Source organism: Vulpes vulpes, chromosome 9 (genome assembly GCF_048418805.1).
Source record: "Vulpes vulpes isolate BD-2025 chromosome 9, VulVul3, whole genome shotgun sequence".
Taxonomy (NCBI): Eukaryota; Metazoa; Chordata; class Mammalia; order Carnivora; family Canidae; genus Vulpes; species Vulpes vulpes.
Genome location: NC_132788.1, coordinates 31,552,304 through 31,570,463, shown reverse-complemented (window position 1 = coordinate 31,570,463; position 18,160 = coordinate 31,552,304).

Below are 18,160 nucleotides of genomic sequence, written 5' to 3'. Positions count from 1 at the left end.
CTTTATTTATCTCCTTCACAGTACTGTTCAGAATCTCATTCTTTGATTCCTTATTTATTGCCTATTTCCCTTACCTGAATATAAGCAACCTGAAGACATGGACCGGGTCTGTCTTCTTCACCTTGGTAGCCTAGACAGCCAACCATGGTGGGTACCAGTGAATGGTTCTCAAACAAATAATTAATCAAGTATAGAATCATACATCTTCCCATCCTAAAGCTACAAATATATTAGTACCTCACTGCCCCAAAGATAGGAAATCGGGCAATGTTCCAAATTCCATTGAGAGTCTTTCTTAAAATAAATAAATAAATAAATAAATAATTTTTAAAAAGGGAGAGTCTTTCTTATAATCTATTGGTCAATATGTAGAAGATGAAAAGGACCCATGATTCTATTCTCAGTTAAGCTGCAGAAAAAGCTGAATGCCAGCTATGTAACACAGAACATAAATGCAATGCCAGTTTGTCTTCATTCTAAATCTTGGTCACCATCTACTTTGTTTTCCAACCAAGCAGGAAAATTCAGAGTTATTTCCAGCCCCTCATTTTCCCTCTGCTCCCCCTCCCACCGATAAATGATCCAAAGATCATCAGAAGTGCTTTTTAAATCTGCCCCTTCTCCCAAACCTTATTTTCAGGACTGTTTATCTTCTACCTGAATAGTAAATCCCTCTCCTAGCTTTCAGTCTCTCGAGAGTACTGAATTCTGGAGAGAGCTCTGGAATCAAAAGCTTCTCCATGTACTAACCAGGTGAACTTCAGGCCAGTTTCTAGTCTTCTGTGCCTGACTTTCCTGGTAAAATGGACCTAAAATGACTACCCACCTCAGGGATTTGTGGAGATTTTACATAAGTTAGAAAAATAGAATGCTTGGAACTATGCTCAATACATGGTAAGTGCTTAATAAATGATGGTTAATATTACTTTTATTAGAGGGGTACCTGGGGAGCTCAACCGATTAAGTGTCCTTGATTTCAGCTCAGGTCATGATCTCAGAGTCGTGAGATCGAGTCCCAAGTAGGGCTCTGTGCTGGGCATGGAGCCTGTGTAATATCTCCTCTCTTCTGCTCCTCCCTTGCACCTTGCCCCCGTGCCCCACCCTATGCAGCACGTGCCCATGCTCACTCTCTCTCTCTCTCTCTCTATATATATATATATATATGTATATATATATGTACATATTTTTTATCAGAATCTAGATTCAATTCAGAATCCACTACCTGTTAGTGAAATGACTGCAAATTTCCTTAATTTTCTGAGTTTCTAACTTCCTTATCTATACAAATGAATACACTTATCTACTTTGAAAGCTTACTGTAAAAAATTAATGACAAAACTCATTGAAAAAATGTATGGCACATAGTGGGGACTCAATATAATATTTGTTTCCAGTCTCCGATTCTATGTACATCTGCACCTTTTCTCACATAATTGGATTGATTATCTCTAAGGTTCTTTCCAGCATGAAAAGTGTATCTCCATCCTAACAGCATAAAGGACATCTAAGGGCAATGGATTCCTCTTGTGAAGAGCCAAGTGGTCTTGAAGCACCCTCATTTATCAGTTAGAGTCAGGCAAAGCCCAAAGAAGTTATTTTGGTCTACGGTAGTGGGAAGGTGGTGCAAACGCCACTGTCTGGCAGAAAATCTGAGCAGATGGAGTATTTATAGGCACTCCCCAAAGATTTCAGTTCAATCAGGATGATGTTAGGGAGAAAGACTGATGAGTGGGAGGTAACTGAACTGAATCTTCCTCCAGCCTTTTTGAAACAGGTCTGAATATTTGAGGAACTGTTTGATAGCAGAGTACCTGGGGAAGGCTGGAGTGCTCTAAGCTGACTCTAATTCTAACCTGGCCCTCAGGGAGTGGCTCTTGAGGTGTAGCACAGTCAGAATCACCTACAAAGCTAGTCAGAAATGCAGACAACTTAGCCTCGTTCCTAAAGGTTCTCACTTAGTAGGTGTAGCAGGGGTTAAAGAATCAGGTGATCCTAATTCATGGGATGCTGGGACAACAATTTGAGAAACGCTAGCCAACTGTCACCCAGAAGCACATGAAAAGGAGGTACCCTGGGCATTGACCAAAGAAATTCATCTCCCAAAGGCCCTCTAGAGCTTTGGTGTTGTTGAGAAAGATATGGGAGACTGGAGCCATTGCTGGTTTTCTGAGGACAGAAGAGCCATTGAGTATTTCCACCTCCATTCGTTCTAGTCTGTATGCCTCTTCACTGCCCACTTCACCATATAGTGCTGTCTCTCCTCTTAGTAAATACTAGACAGATTTTATTTATTTATTTATTTATTTATTTTTTAAAGATCTAATTTATTAATTTGAGAGAGAGAAGGAGAGCATGAGTGTTGGGGGGGCGGGGACAGAGGTAGAGGGAGTTGAGCAGGGGGCAGAGGTAGAGGGAGAGTTGGAGCCTATCCCAGGACCCTGAGATCACCACCGGAGCCAACGGCAAGGCTCTTAACTGACTGAGCTACCCAGGCACCCCATACTGGATAGATTTTTAAAGAACATAAGTTTGAAGGGAGGTAAAATATTAGTCTGCCCAGAGAAACACACATGGCTGGCCCCAAGTTGCCCTAGGACCCTCAAATGTGATGAAGGTCACCCATATCAAGCCTCAGAAGGTCCTGTTGCTCAATACTGTTAAGCTTCAGTGAAAACATGACTGAAAACTAGATGCCTCTAATATTTTTTGACTCAAGTACAAAGAAAAATTTAACCTACATGAGGAAAATATAATAGGATTTCTTCCTTTCTATTGAAAAATACTTTCTCTTGTCAAATTTCATTATCATTCTAAAAGTTTAAGCTTTCAAGTGGTCTTTTTGCTTCTAAGCAAACTTTACCTGACCCAACTATTAAAGAGAGTAGATAAATATCCATCACTCTATCTAACCATCTTCAGGAAATGAAATTCCATCATCTTTCTTGGTAACCTGTCTTTATATATCAAAGATTATTTATCAATTTTGAGACTTTTTCTGATCAAATCTAAAGATAAAGGCTGACTTTTCTAATGCATTTAAATAGATCAGCTTAGACACACACACACATGGACATGTGCTTGAATTCACTAGAGACTCATGACCCAGGTTCAATTTTTCATTATAATACTGAGCAGAAGAAGTGGGTCCTTCTCAATTTATTCACCCTAATTCACATGTATACTCGAATAGAAGCCTATATTCTATGATTTCATAATGAGTAGAAATTATCCCATCATAACATTTCCTTTTTTCTGTAGCTAGTACCTCACCTTCTCTCTTTCTTGCTCCCAAATAAAATGTGTTTATTTATGTTTTTAAAAGCATAATTATCATCACGTGTACTGATCATGCTATACTTCAACTCACTTTTCTGAAAATTGGCTTGAATTCAGGAAGTGGTTTACTTCCTTTTGTCAACAATTTCCTTACTATTTTCTGTCCCTCTTTCCCCTAAACCTGTACCACCAAAATATTCATGCCAATCTTCACATTGTTCCTTAGAATTTCTATTCTTATAGCTTCTTGTACATGTTTTCTTCCTTTAAAATTTTGTGTCATGCGTGAAGCAGGCAAAGTTTAAAGGAACAATTTGGAAAATTTGTTAAAGTGAGGTGCCCAGGGGGCACAGTCAGTTAGCATCTGACTCAGGTAGTGAGTTCTGGCTCAGGTGATGATCTCAGGGTCTTGATCTCAGGGTGGTGAGATCCAGCCCAGCACTGAGCCCAGTGTCAGGCTCTGTGCTCAGTGCAGAGTTTGCTGGACCTCTCCCTCTGCCCCTCTCCCATTCTGTAAAATAAATAAATAAATCTTTAAAGAAAAGAATAACTCCTTGAAGTAATAAACATGATTTTTAAAAGGAAATTCCCATCATCAGTTTATGCCACTGAACTTCATGTGATGAAATACCTAATAAATTTATTATAAAGCATTCCCCATGTAAATTACACATGCTACAAGTATTGAATAACTCATCAAAAAAAATGTATTAGTGGTTGGTGTTAATGAATTAGACCTAAGCATAGCAATATAGAAGATAATGTCTTTAATCATCTCACTCAAAACAATCTCTTTTTTCTGTAATTCAAAATGAGCTGCTCTAGAGTTTTTTACAAATAGGAAACCAAGATAGTATCAATCCAGTTGACATTTTTCTCTTCTACAAGATTGTGGAAGACTAAAGATGAAGATAATTTCCTTGTTTTCCATGATGCTTTTATGCAAAAATTATAATTTGCATAATTTCTTCTCTGTCTCAATTGAATTCCTGAAGCTATTTTCAAGCAAACTTCCACATGTCTCCAGTGTACACCATCTGTCTCATCTCTCTCTCCCTCTCTCTCTCTCTCTCTATTTCTCTCTCTCTTTTTTAAGTATTACAATTATCTTGTAACAGGAGCTGTCAAATCTTTATTCCCCAAGGATTCTTTCTTTTGATAAATGGAAAGGAACTGTATATATTGTTATGTGTAGTTGTATGAATGGGATGGGGGTTAAGGAAAGGTTAGATGTTCAAAGCAGTTATGGCTAAGTTGACATATTGGAGGAAATGTGATCAGGTAAGTTAGCTAGAGTTTTTAAATCAGATTCATTACCCCAGGAAAATAAAGGAATGTTTAGTCAAAAGATCAGGAGGCCTTGAAGCAAAGAAGAATTCATAAATAGCTTTATTAAGGATTCTGTGGCCCATACTACAAATATTAGAGAAAATATGGAAAAAGAAGATGAACTTACAAGCTGCAAATTGCTTATAAAGCCTATTGGCATTTGCAAATGGTTGATGCTTTTACTGGGGGAATCAAGTTTTATGTTTACGTAGTAAGTTTATACTCAGCAGGAACTTCAGGAAATCATATGGATTGCCAAGAAAAAGTCCATATTGAAGTATTTTTTAGAAAAAAAAAAAATCCTGCCAAAAACATTTAGAAGGCTTTTTTTAAAGAAGGAAGTTTGCAAGGAAATGCAATAGATAAAATTTATGTACTACTCAAAATTTACAACCAATATATTTTATGGCATTTCATAAAAATTTTATTTGCAACTCAATTTTAATCAATTTGTAGAGCTATAATTACTGAAATCTAGTAACAAGCTACAGAGTACAGTTAAAGCTTCAGCTACCCAGAATCCTTGAAGAATGGGCCATTCTGAAAAAAAAAAAAAAAAAGAATGGGTCATTCTGGAAAACCCAGTTTTATTTGGCTGAAAATATTTGAAATATAGTTTAAGTTTCCCTGAGTTTTGAAATAAAGGGCACTGGGAATTAACATTTCAGGATGACTCCAGGCCATCATTATAAATATCAGGGTTTGTACAAACAGAATAATTAACTGTGGAGTCAGATAGGCTTGGGTTTGAGTCCTGGCTCTGGGAATTTTTACTTATGTGACTTTAAGAAAGTTATTCAATTTCTTTTTTTTTAATTTTTTTAAAGATTTTATTTATTTATTCATGATAGAGAGAGAGGCAGAGACACAGGCAGAGGGAGAAGCAGCCTCCGTGCAGGGACCCCGAGGTGGGACTTGATCCCTGGTCCCCAGGATCATGCCCTGGGCCAAAGACAGGCGCTAAACCGCTGCGCCACCCAAGGATCCCCAAAAGTTATTCAATTTCTGTCAGCCTTAGTTTCATCATCTCTAGAAGGGAGATAATGGTACCTCCCTCATTGGATGTTGTGAAGCTTAAAAGTGAGGATACATTTGAAAAACTAATTTACTGGCCCTTAGTGAGAGCCCTTAACTAGTCTTAGTATTAATATTAATGTTAGTATTGACAGGTTTATTTTCATTGAAGTATTTAGGAGCATTTTTCTAACAACAGAATTATATTCTTAAATCTTGTGTTTATATATATATATATATATATATATATATATATATATTTTTTTTTTGGTTTCCATCCTTCTTCCCTTTCTATTGGAACCAGGAGCTGCCCAAATCTTTTCTTTTAAAAAAAAGAAATTATTTATTTATTTATTTGAGAGAGAGAGCAGGGGGAGGGAGAGGGAGGGAGAGAAGGAAAGAGAGAGAGAAAGAGAGAGAGGTTGCACCTGACCAGGAAGAGGGGCAGAAGGACAAGCAGACCCCTACCCACCTCTAAAACTGCTCCCCCACCCCCACACTGAATGGGGAGCCCGGCGGTGGCTTGATCCCAGGACTGCGAGATTATGACCTGAGCCTAAATCAGACGTTTAACCCACTGAGCCACCCAGGTGCCACAAGGAGCTGCCCAAATCTTTTAATGGTGAGGGTTTGGAAGTGCCAACAGGCAGACCCAACCACACCGCTCTGTCACCAAGTTCACTCCTCTGAGTTATCACTAAGCTCCATACCCATCTTCATCTTCCACTTGGATGATTCTAACCATTAGGAGTAGTCGGAGTTTTTACACATTCTTGGCCTGCAATATGCTCTGGTGCTTGACTGTCACATTGGCAATCTTCCTCTCCTCCTCCCGAACCTCCCCACACTTTTGGTAAATGGTCATCACCTGTGGATTTTAGTTTAACTTTCTCTTGGCCCTCCGTTCTCACAAATTTTCTGCTGAGTATGTTAGTCACTTGTCCTGCTTCCAACTGCTGATTTTTTTCAGATCCCAGCCTTCTCAGTTGGGGCCTAGCAATAGATCTACAGACTATTCCTTCTTACTATTTTCAAAGTAACAGTATTTCTCAATTAATTAACCAAACTGCTAGCATTTCAGTAATCAATTAACCCAAATGTTAAGACTTGATTGTAGAGCAATAGAAATTGGTCAAAACGGAGCAGTACTGTCAAAGTTCATCTTTTCCTTCTTATCTATATCCATCCCTTCTCCCAAACATATATATATATTTCCATGTATCTTTCTACAAGCTCAAGTAACCAAATATAAAATATATGTACATATATTGGGAACTTAACTTTGCTGAAAGAATAGGATTCTATCTTATATATATATATATTAACTTTGCTGAAAGAATAGGATTGTATCTTATATATTTCTCTGCATCTTGCTTTTTGTCTCTAAAAACTATAATGTAGGAATCTCTTTTAGTCAACAGGCATAGAGCTAACATTCTTTATATTGCATAGTTTTCTTTGGAATGGTTGTATCCCAATCATTTTTCTATTAATATTTCACTATTAATTCACTATTTTGTCTTTTGTAACTAGAAACAAAGCTGTAATAAACATTCTTGTTTCTGTGTCCTTACGTAGCGAATGAATTCCATAGAATGGGATTTCTGGGTCAAGGGGAAAGTCCTTTTAAAAATGTTTTTATTGAGATATAATCACCATATGACATTGTGTAAGTTGTTGGTTTGACACATTTATCTATTGCAATATGATTACTACAATAGCATTACCTAACACCTTTATCATGTCACATAATTATTTCTTTTTATGTAAAGAACAGTTAAGATCTAGTCTCTTATAACTTTGAAGTTTATAATACAGTATTGTTGTCTATAATCACTATGTTGTGCGTTATATCTGCAGAACTTATTTATCTACTAGTTGTAATGGAATGCCTATTTTTAACAGGTATTGCCGGATTCATTCCACAATTAACAATTTAGATGTCTACCATCAACGTATGAAAAAACTCATCCCACATCCTCAAATCACCTTTTCTGACCACCACTTTTTAATATTGTTATAATTTTGATATGTGCCTTATGATATTTGATTAATATTTTAAATTGCATGTCCCTGACACCTACTGAGGTAACCTTTTATTTATCATTCACATTTTGATTTTCTCTTGAGTTTGTTAGTCCTTATCAGTTTAACATGTTTAACTTTATATGTTAAACATATTAGCTACTTCTCTGACATTGGCATTGCTAATATTATTCCCAATTGGTAGTCTTTTCACTTTCTCCATAACTTTAAATTAAAAAAAATTTTTTTTTGAAACCATTTTAGGGCACCTAGATGGCTTGGTTGAGCGTCAACTCTTGGTTTTGGCTCAGGTCATGATCTCATGGGTAGTGAGACTGAGCCCCGAGTTGGGCTCCATGCTCAGCAGGGAGTCTGCTTGAAAATTTTCTCTCCCTCTCTCTCTGCCCCTCCCCACCATTCCCTCTCTCCCTTTTTCTCCCTCACTCAAATAAGTAAATCTTTAAAAAAATTTTTGAAACAATCTCAAATTTATAGAAAAGTTGCAAGTAAACATATCAAGAACTTTCATTTTCCTGAATCATCTGAGAGGAGTTGCCAGTGTGATGCCCCATCACCTCACAGACATTTTCCTGCATAACCACAACACAATCATCAAAACTGGGATATTGACAATAATACAATATTACCAGTGAGTTTTGTCAAAAACAATAACAATAATAATCCCCAATAATTTCCTTTGTTTTTTTTTAAAGGTTGTATTTATTTATTCATGAGAGACACACACAGAGAGAGGCAGAGACATATGTAGAGGGAGAAGCAGGCTCCCCATGGGGAGCCCAATGTGGTACTCAATCGCAGAACTCTGGGATCACTCCTTGAGACGAAGGCAGATGCTCAGCCACTGAGCCACCCAGGCGTCCCTATAGGCTAGATATTTCATATAACTTGAGTTTAAAACTATTCCCTATTATTAGATTCAGGTTATGTACCTCTGGAGAAAAATCCACAGAAGTGATGCTGTGTTCTCCTCACGACACCCTATCATGTGGCACATGATTTGTTTTTAGTGTTGTCCAGTTTGATAACTTATTTAACATTAATGTCTTCCAGTCTTCTGCACTGCAAAGTTACATTTTCTCTCTGTGGTATTTTCTTAGGGAGTGTTTTGAGATTAAGTAAATATTCTCTTATTAAACTTTAACTTTCAATATATATGTGTGTGTGTGTGCGTGCGTATGTATTCTCATGGTTTGCAGTCTCATTCAAAGGATATTTGCATTTCCATCATTAGTTGTTTGGGTGCTTAATTTGCCCCAGATTTGTAGGCATCTCTTCAAACTGGCTTCTGTATGTTTTTGCTATATCCCAAATTCTTTGAGCAACTCCTTGCTTTTTGCCACTATAAGATGTTCCAGGTTCCTTTTGAACTTACTCTGCCCCAGTCCTAGAATCTCATTTCTCCAAGGGGCTCTGGCTCCTTTCAGTGGAGAATGGTTTTCAGAAATCAAGATCCTAGTACTACTGTGCTCATTGCTTTTGGAATATCTCTGCCCTTAGAACCTTCTCAGTGGACCGATAAGGAATGTACACACACCTTTGCACCCATATTTATTTCTTTTTCTTTTTTTTTCCCCATATTTATTTCTATAGCTCTATATATTGAAATCTGTGATCTCAAGATACTTCCAATTTCAATCAGTACTGCAGGGCTGATTCCTTTTTCTCCCTTTCTTTATTCATAACTCCTTCCACCTGATTCCCATTTTCCTTAGTATAGTTACTTCTTTGACCAATCCTCCGGCCTATAACCAATCTCCCATAACCCTACGATGGCACTTTAGCCATCCTGCTCCCCACAAAGGATACCCTCCCTCCCTAGCCTAGTTCGGTAGGGCCAGGCCAATCCCCTGGGAGAGCCACTTCCTCACCCCAAATGTCCTGATACCCTGCAACATGATGTCCTTCTATGCAAAGGGCCTCCTTGCCTTGCTTGCACCCTGGCATCTTACACTGGGATGTCTCCTCCGAGTCCTTCCATTCAGACACGCTCCTTACCCTGGTTGGTCTCTGACAATCACACCTGGCCACCCCTCCTACAGCAGCCCTCCTTAAGCCATTAGATCTTTTCTGGTATGGCATGAGATATGCCATTTTATTCCATTCGGCCAGGTGTGCAACATCGCTTACTTCAACATACTCCTCCAGCTAATAAGAAAGAAAATTAGAAGAAATTCAAAAGTGGGATTTCCGAGAATCCACTGGGCAGAAGCTGCTAGTCTAGATGGGAGTGCTGAGGAAGGCTCTTGTTTCCTTCACTTCCTGTCACAAACCAATTGCAGCAAGCTTTAAGAAATATATTTGTAGGAATGCATATTTGATAGAAAGGAGGCTGGCTGGGGCCAGGGCTGAGCACAGGAGGAGTGCCAGGACACTTGACACTTGACTTGTGTCTCCTGAAGCATGAGGCACATTCGTGAATAGAATGCTATAGCTTTTTCCTTGAAGAGTCTCGAGGGGGCAGGTGGCCTTGAGCAGTCTGCACAACCAGGGCAGGGAGACAGGCTTGTGTCGGAATAGGTGTATTTCCACCATCTGACAGCAAAAGCATGTTTGTGTTTTTTCCATTGTATCAATAGGTAGCAGGGCCTGGGTCATCTTGAACTGAATCCTAGAAAGAGGGTTGCTTGCCAGGGGGAATTGAATTCCAAAAGAAACAAACAAAAAAACCCCACAGAAGCAAAAGGCAGAAGGCAGGGACTAGGGATACCTGGAGTCTTGCAGAGGTTAGCTAGCATGTGCCTCAGGTGCTCCAGGGAAAACCAGTGCAGGTACAGAGGTCTCCAAGGGAAATCTCCCAAGGTTGCTGCACACCAGGGAAGAACCAGAATTTGAAAATGAGTCAAGAAGGAGGGCTAACGACCAACAAAAGAAATGGTATAAATGTTGTGGGCTCATCCTTCGCTCTGCACACTCTTGGTCCCAACAGTGGAGGAGGCTTGGGGGAGCCAATGGAGATAAAATGGGCCCCCACACCCCTATCTCACCATGGTCTACAAAGCAGTGGATCAGATCTGAGTGGGAAAGACTGGAAAATCACTGAATGGGAAGAGATACTCATGTTTTCATTTAGGCTGCATCAAACTACAAAATATCTAAGTATGGGACTGATTTTAGACTCCAAAGTGGGTAAAAAGTCATAGGGTCTACCGGAAATGTCACCAAAAACAAAGAAATATTTCTGAGAAAAAAATGTGTGAGGCAGTGGTGGGAGAGAACAAAGCTGTTTGCTGACTGCACGCTGATCAGTCCAGTCAATTCAATAAGCCTGTTGTTGCACCATGTTCCTTTGCTCCCTGCGTTTTCCTCCTGTAGGCTGGGGCTTCAACTCTTTAGGGGAGTCTGCCATAAGAATCGGCTTTGAGATGGACTTCTCTTTTCTACTTTATTTGCTTTTGGTTTTTTTGATAGATTTATTTATTTATAACTAAAGAGAGAGAGTGTGTTCATGCACATGAGCAGGGGCAAGGGCAGAGGTAGAAGGAGCACATCCTCAAGCAGACTCTCGCTGGACTCAGGCTCATCTCAGGAAACTGAGATCACACCTGAGCTGAAATCAAGAGTCCCACACTTAGCTGACTGAGCCACCCAGGCACCCCCTACTTCATCTGTTTTCTATATTCATTTACTCTTCCAAGTTTTTCTTTGGTTTATTTTGCTGTTGTTGTTCTAACTTCTTAGACTGAGTTCTAAATTTATTTTTCTATTTTTTCTTTAATAATAAAGCATTTAAGGCTATAAATTCCCAGTAGGAATGTTTGAGCTGTGTCATATATGTTTTGGTATAAAGTTTTCTCCATTACTGCCTGGTAGGTAGTTTGGGTAATTTTGGCTTTATTTAAATTTTATTTATATTTATATAAAACTATGTATTTATATATTTATTATAGTTTTATTATATTTCTTTTATATTTAGTTGCATTTTAGATAGTATTTATATTTTGACGTGTTATTTGGGACATTGGTTCTCAATTTCCAAGTCACAACAGGGGTTTTCTTAGGGGGCATCCCCTTTCATTACTTATCCTCTCCCCATTTTGGGATTACGGTCAGGAAATGTGGCCTATAAGATCTCTACTTTTGTGAATTAGATATTAGATATCCTAGATGTTATTCTGAACCAAATACAAGACTAAATTTTGTAAATGTTCGTAAATGTTCCGTTAAAACACAAAAGAAACAAAGTTATGAGATACAATGTTCATACATCTTTTAGGTCAGATTTGCTGGTTATTTTATTCTATTTCCTCCTATTTTTTTTTTTTGTCTGCTAGATATGTCTGATTCTGAAAAAAGTATCTTAAAATCCCTATTATAAATGTATTTTTACTAGATTCTCTTAATAGTTTTTGCTTTATATATTTAGCTTCTGTATTAATTGGTGAATATGGTTAATGGTTGTTATACCTATCTATAAATTTGCCTTTTATATTACATAATAATAATATTCTCCCTGCTTCTTCCAACATTGGTATTGCCAGACTTGGCTTCTTTTGATTTATATTTATCTGATGATATCTCTTTACATCCTTTGAATTTCAACTTCTATCACTTTCTTTAAAGTGGGTTTCTTTAGGAACATGTGGTTGGGTTTTGCTTTTTTAATCCACACTAACAGTTGTCGGTAGATATTAACCTCCTGTCTTCTGATTGCAGAGTTGTGGTCCAGTTCTTTTTTGGTGTCAATGGCTTGTCCTTCCCATCTGGAGGACTGTAGAACTTTGTCATTATCCTTGGAATTAGCACATTTTACTGGAATTTGTCTTGTTTGTTCCCTTTTGTGTGGCTCCGTCCCTTGGATCTTAAAGATCCCTTTATATCTGAATGGTTTCTTTAGCTCTGCAAGATTTTCTTCATCTATTTGTTTTAATAGCGCCTTTCCTCTCTCTATTGCTATTTCTCCTTCTGCAATTCCTATTTATTTATACATTACAACTTCTGGGTCTGTCTTCTGGCTCTCAGATTTGCTCTGATGGTTTCTGTCTTTAAATTTTTGCTATTTGAAAAAAAATAAAATAAATTTTTGCTATTTGGAGAGATATTTCCACTTGCTCTTCTAAGCCTGTGTTCACTTCTCAGCAGTTGCCATACTCTTTTTCAATACATCTGCTGTATTTTTAAACTCAAAATCATGTTCTTGAGTTCCAGTTATAGCGGTTTAATGCTGTAACTGGAGCCCCTTGATTGCACTAATTGGTTTTTTTGGTTCAAGTTGCCCTGTACAAGCCATGCGATTTTGCTGGCAGCTGCCCATCCAGGGTGCTATGAGTATTCTTTCCCTCTCTGGCTTGGTTGTTACTTTGTCTACCTGCAGTATCATTCACCCTGGGCCAAGTCTTAAGTGATCCCATGGGTTCTTGAAGGTCAGTGCTCTCTGCCCCTGTAGACAGACAAGTTATCAGCTGGAAAATCCTGTTTCTCATCCAAGCTTTCCTGCATCCTGGTTTCCTCAGCTATAAAGGTTAGTGCTCTTCCAGCCTCAAAGATACAGAGGCTTTAGCTCACCCATTTAATCACCAGCCACTCTTGAGGGCCAGAAAGACCAGCAAATCCTTCCAAGGACAGCTGTGTCAGCTGTAGGGTTGCCAAATAAAATATATTACATGGGACATACTTGCACTAAAAGAGCTATTTTATTTATTATTCATATCAAATTCAAATTTAACTAGATGTCCCATATCTCCCTCTCTCCTTCAGTCTCTCTCTGTCTCTGTCTCTCTTTTTGGCTCAACCTGGTGACCCTAGTCAGCTGAGTTGTTCTCCCTTTCATCTTTCCTCTTATCTATGGATCTCATAGACCAAACTCTCTCCAATAACTTTGGAGCTCTGACTCTTGCCTTCAGGCAACGTTTCTGAGGCCCCAGACTCTCTCTGGCCTGGAGGATGTCAAGGTCCACGTCCCATACAGGCTCTCTCTACATAGGATCCCCATAACCCTGAATACCCCTTCCCACTTCCAGGCTCTACTCAAGAAGCTGTTCACAGTTAAACTTAGTTGCAAGAGCAGAGAATACTGCTGAGACACACATATATGCAGCTCTCATAGAATGTTTGAGGAAAATAATTCTTATCCTAGAGCTCTGCAGCCAAACAATCTACCAATTACGTAGAATACAGGCAAAAATATTTTCAGAACTGCAAGCACTCAGAAAGCCTATCTCTCAAGTATTTTTCTAAAGAAGTAATAGGAAGATATGCTCAAGTAAACAAAGGAGTAAAACAAGAAACAAGAAGATATGGGTTCTGAAAAGGGGTGGGTCCAACCAAGGAGTGCCAGGAAGGGAAGTTCCAGAACACTAGCTGGCAGCTGGCCTGAAGAGGAATCAGGCAAAATTGGAGTAGAAGGACAGAACTGCAGAAGAGATGTTTTCATACATTAAATACTATGTGGAAAATAATGGAAGAATGTAGTGACTTGATAAAGGGCAGACAATCTAGGTCTTTCCAGGCAAATTTTTTTTTTCTTCCAGCCAATTTTTATTTGAGATGGGATCAGACCATTCAGAGCTGCTCCCATCAGATCTTACTGGGAGTTGGTCTTATTCAGATTCATGTCCCCATATCCTCAGAGACAGATTAAAATCACACCAACCCCTGGAGACAGAATAGAATATATGTTAAAGGCTAATAAATGCAATAACTTCTGCTCAAATTCAGACCTCTGAGGTCAAAAGAACTCAAAACTTGAGTTCCTACTTTTTTTCTGTCACCACTCATTCCAGCTGACAAAAACCAAACTAAGAAATCTACTTTGGGTTCTGGTCTGGCATGGAAGGAGCCTAGAAGTTGCTGCTCCATTTTAACAACAAGTAAAAAGTTGAAGAAACTGAAAAATTGACAACTCTCCTTAGATCTGTAAGAGAAGTAAGGGAACAGGTCACGTTGCTGCCTCCAAATTTGGAGAGACTGACAGAAGGCTATGGAGAATCACAACTTACTGGAGCAGCAATCCATAGTTAAAGCTTCCACAAAAACCAGTACCAAAATAGGAAAACCTGACCTCTACAGGCAGACTTCATTTTATCACACCTCACTTTACTGTGCTTCACAGATACTGTATTTTTACAAATGGAAGGTTTGTAGCAACCCTGTGTTGAGCAAGTCTACCAGCACCATTTTTCCAGCAGCATTTGTTCACTTTCTGTCTCTGTTGTCACATTTTGGTATTTCGCACAATATTTCAAACCTTTTCTTTTTTATTATATTTGTTATTGTTATCTGTGATCAGGGATCTCTAATGTTACTATCATAATTATTTTGGGGCTCCACAAAGCACACCTATATGAGATGGTGTACTTAATCAATAAATGTGTGTGGCTCAGTGGTTGAGCGTCTGCCTTTGGCTCAGGGTGTGATCTCAGAGTCCTGGGATGAGTCCCACAAGGGGCCCCCTGCATGGAACCTGCTTCTCCCTCTGCTTATGTCTCTGCCTCTCTCTCTCTCTCTCTCTCTCTCTCTCTCTCTCATGAATAAAATAAAATCTAAAAAAAAAGAACCACAAAAAACGTGTGTGCTCTGATTGCCCCACTGACCAGCCTTTCTCCCACCGTTCTCCCACTCCTTGGGAGAACACAACAATATTGAAACTAGGCCAGTTAATAACTGTACAATGACCTCCAAGTGTTCAAGTGAAAGGAAGAGTCATGGGTCTTTTACTTTAGATCAAAAGCTAGAAATGATTAAGCTTAGTGAGGAAGATGTGTAGAAAGTTGAAATAGGCTAAAATCTAGGCCTTTTGCACCAAATAGCCAATTTTGAATGCAAAGGAAAAGTTCTTGACTTACCCAGTCACCCCCACCCCCCACCCACCTCCCTTTCTACCACCCCTAGTTCGTTTCCCAGAGTTAGGAGTCTCTCATGTTCTAAACAGCAGATTTTTAACGTAGATGAAATTGTCTTCAATTGGAAAAGGATACCATCTAGAACTTTCATAGATAGAGACTCAATGCCCGCTTTCAAAGGTTTAAAACACAGGCTGACTCTCTTGTTAGCACTAATGCAGATTATGACTTTAAATTAAAGCCAATGTTCATTTACCATTCTGAAAATCCTAGGGCCCTTAAGAATTATGGGAAATCTATTCTGTCTGTGCCCTATAAATTCACCAACGAAGCCTGGATGGCAGCACAATGGCAATGTACCTGGTCACCCAAGAGCTCTGATGGAGATGGACAACAAGATTAATGCTGTTTTCATACCAACTAACACAACATCTATTTGCAGATCAAGGAGTTATTTTGACTCTTAAGTCTTATTGTTTAAGAAATACTTTTTGTAAGCCTACAACTGCCATGGATAGTGATTCCTCTGATGGATCTGGGCAAAGTCAGTTAAAAGCCTTCTGGAAAAATTCACCATGTCATTAAGAATATTCATGACTCATGGGGAAAAGTCAATATATCAACATTCACAGGAATTTGGAAGAAGTTGATTCCAACTCTCATGAATAACTTTCAGGGGTTCAAAACTTCAGTGGAGGAAGTAACTGCAGATGGGGTAGATATAGCAAAAAAAGAAAAGGAAAAAAAACCCCACCAGAATTAGAAGTAGAGCCTAAAAATGTAATTGAATTGCTGCAATCCCATGATAAAACTTGAACAGATGATGAGTTGCCTCTTATGGATAAGCAAAGAAAGTGTTTCCTTGAGATGTAATCTACTTCTGGTAAAGATGCTGTGAAGATTGTTGAAGTGACAACAAAGAATTTAGATTTTACATAAACTTAGTTGATAAAGCAGCAGCAAGATTCAAGAGGATTGACTCCACCTTTGAAAGTATTTCTATGGGTAAAATGTTGTCAAACAGCATCACACATTATAGCAAGATCATGAAAGAAAGAGTCAATCAATGCAGCAAACTTTATTATTGTCCTTTATTTTAAGAAATTGCCACAGACATCCTAACCTTCAACAATCACCACCTTGATCAGCAGCAGCCATCAACATTGAGGCAAGACCCTCCACCAGCAAAGAGATTATGATTCACTTAAAGCTCAGATGATGATTAGCATTCTTTAGCAATAAAGTACTTTTAAATTTAGATATGTATATTGTTTTTTAGACATAATCCTATTGCACACTTAGTAGACTATGGTAGGTGAGCATAACTTTTATGTGTACTGGAAAACCAAAAAATTCATTTGGCTTACTTTATTACTATATTTGCTTTATTGTAGTATCTGGAACCAAGCCTACAACATCACCAAGGTATGCCTGTAATTGATTGACACTGCTGAAGGGTCAGTGTGGACAAGGTAGGGAGAGGTGTCACAATTTTGGGATCCTTACCCCTTAGAGCTCTATTAGGTTCTTGTGAAATACAGAAAATCCCCTCTGCTTCTGGTGAGAAAGGGGGAAAGGAAGCATTTAAAAATATGCCGGAGCCTTCTGCTCTTCTTTAAAAAAGTCTGCCCTCAGGAAAAACTATTTAAACGCCTCCTAATCTGCTGAGCTTTATCAGAGGCTAAGTGACCTGCAGGAAGGGAAATACTCAACTCCAGCCCATTCTAGCCATCCTGTACCACCTAAGGGGTGGGAAGGGGGCAACCAAGAAGCACAGGTGAAGCTCACAGCTTGAAGTACAAGCTCAGGAAAGACTGAGACCTAGTACTAGTACTATGGAATGCTTTCTCTTCTCTCACACCTCACCACCACATTACCAAAAGCCTATTTACAGATATATATATATATCAAAAAATTAAAAGACATACAAAAGGTAACCATTTAAGGAAGAAATATCAATTCACTACATTCTCCTTCTACACACAGAAGGAGAGGGAATATTTTCTAACTCATTCAATGAAGTCAGCATTATCCTAGTACCAAAACATGTCCAGGTCTATATGAGGAAAACTTCAAATAAATCAAAGAAGATGAAAGAAATTAAAGAGGAACTAAACAAATAAAGAGATATTCCATGTTCATGGATAGGAAGACTCAATATTGTCAAGGTGTCATTCTTCCCAACTTGCTCTATTGATTCAACACCATGCCAATCAAAATCTCAGCAAGCTATTTTATGGGTATTGAAAAACTGATTCTGAAGTTTGTATGGAGAAGCAAAAGACCCAAAACAGTCAATACAATGGAAGGAAAATAACAATGTCAGAGGACTGACACCATCCAAACTCAAGACTTACTGTAAGGCTATAGTAATTAAGACTGTGAGGTATTGGTAGAAGAATAGATTACAATAGATCAATGGAAGAATAAATAGCCCAGAAATTGACCTCTCTAATTATAGTTAATTGATCTTTGACAAGGAGGCAAGAGCATTACAGTGGAGCAAAGGTAGTCTTTCTAACAAATGATGCTGAACAAAATTTGTTTTTACCTAGATATAGACTTTATATTCTTCACAAAAATTAACTGAAAATGGATCACAGACCTAAATGTACAATGCAAAACTACAAAAGTCCTAGAAGATAACATAGGAGAATATTCACATGACCTTGGGTTTGGTGACAATTTTTGGCTACAACAACACCAAGTGTGAGAGA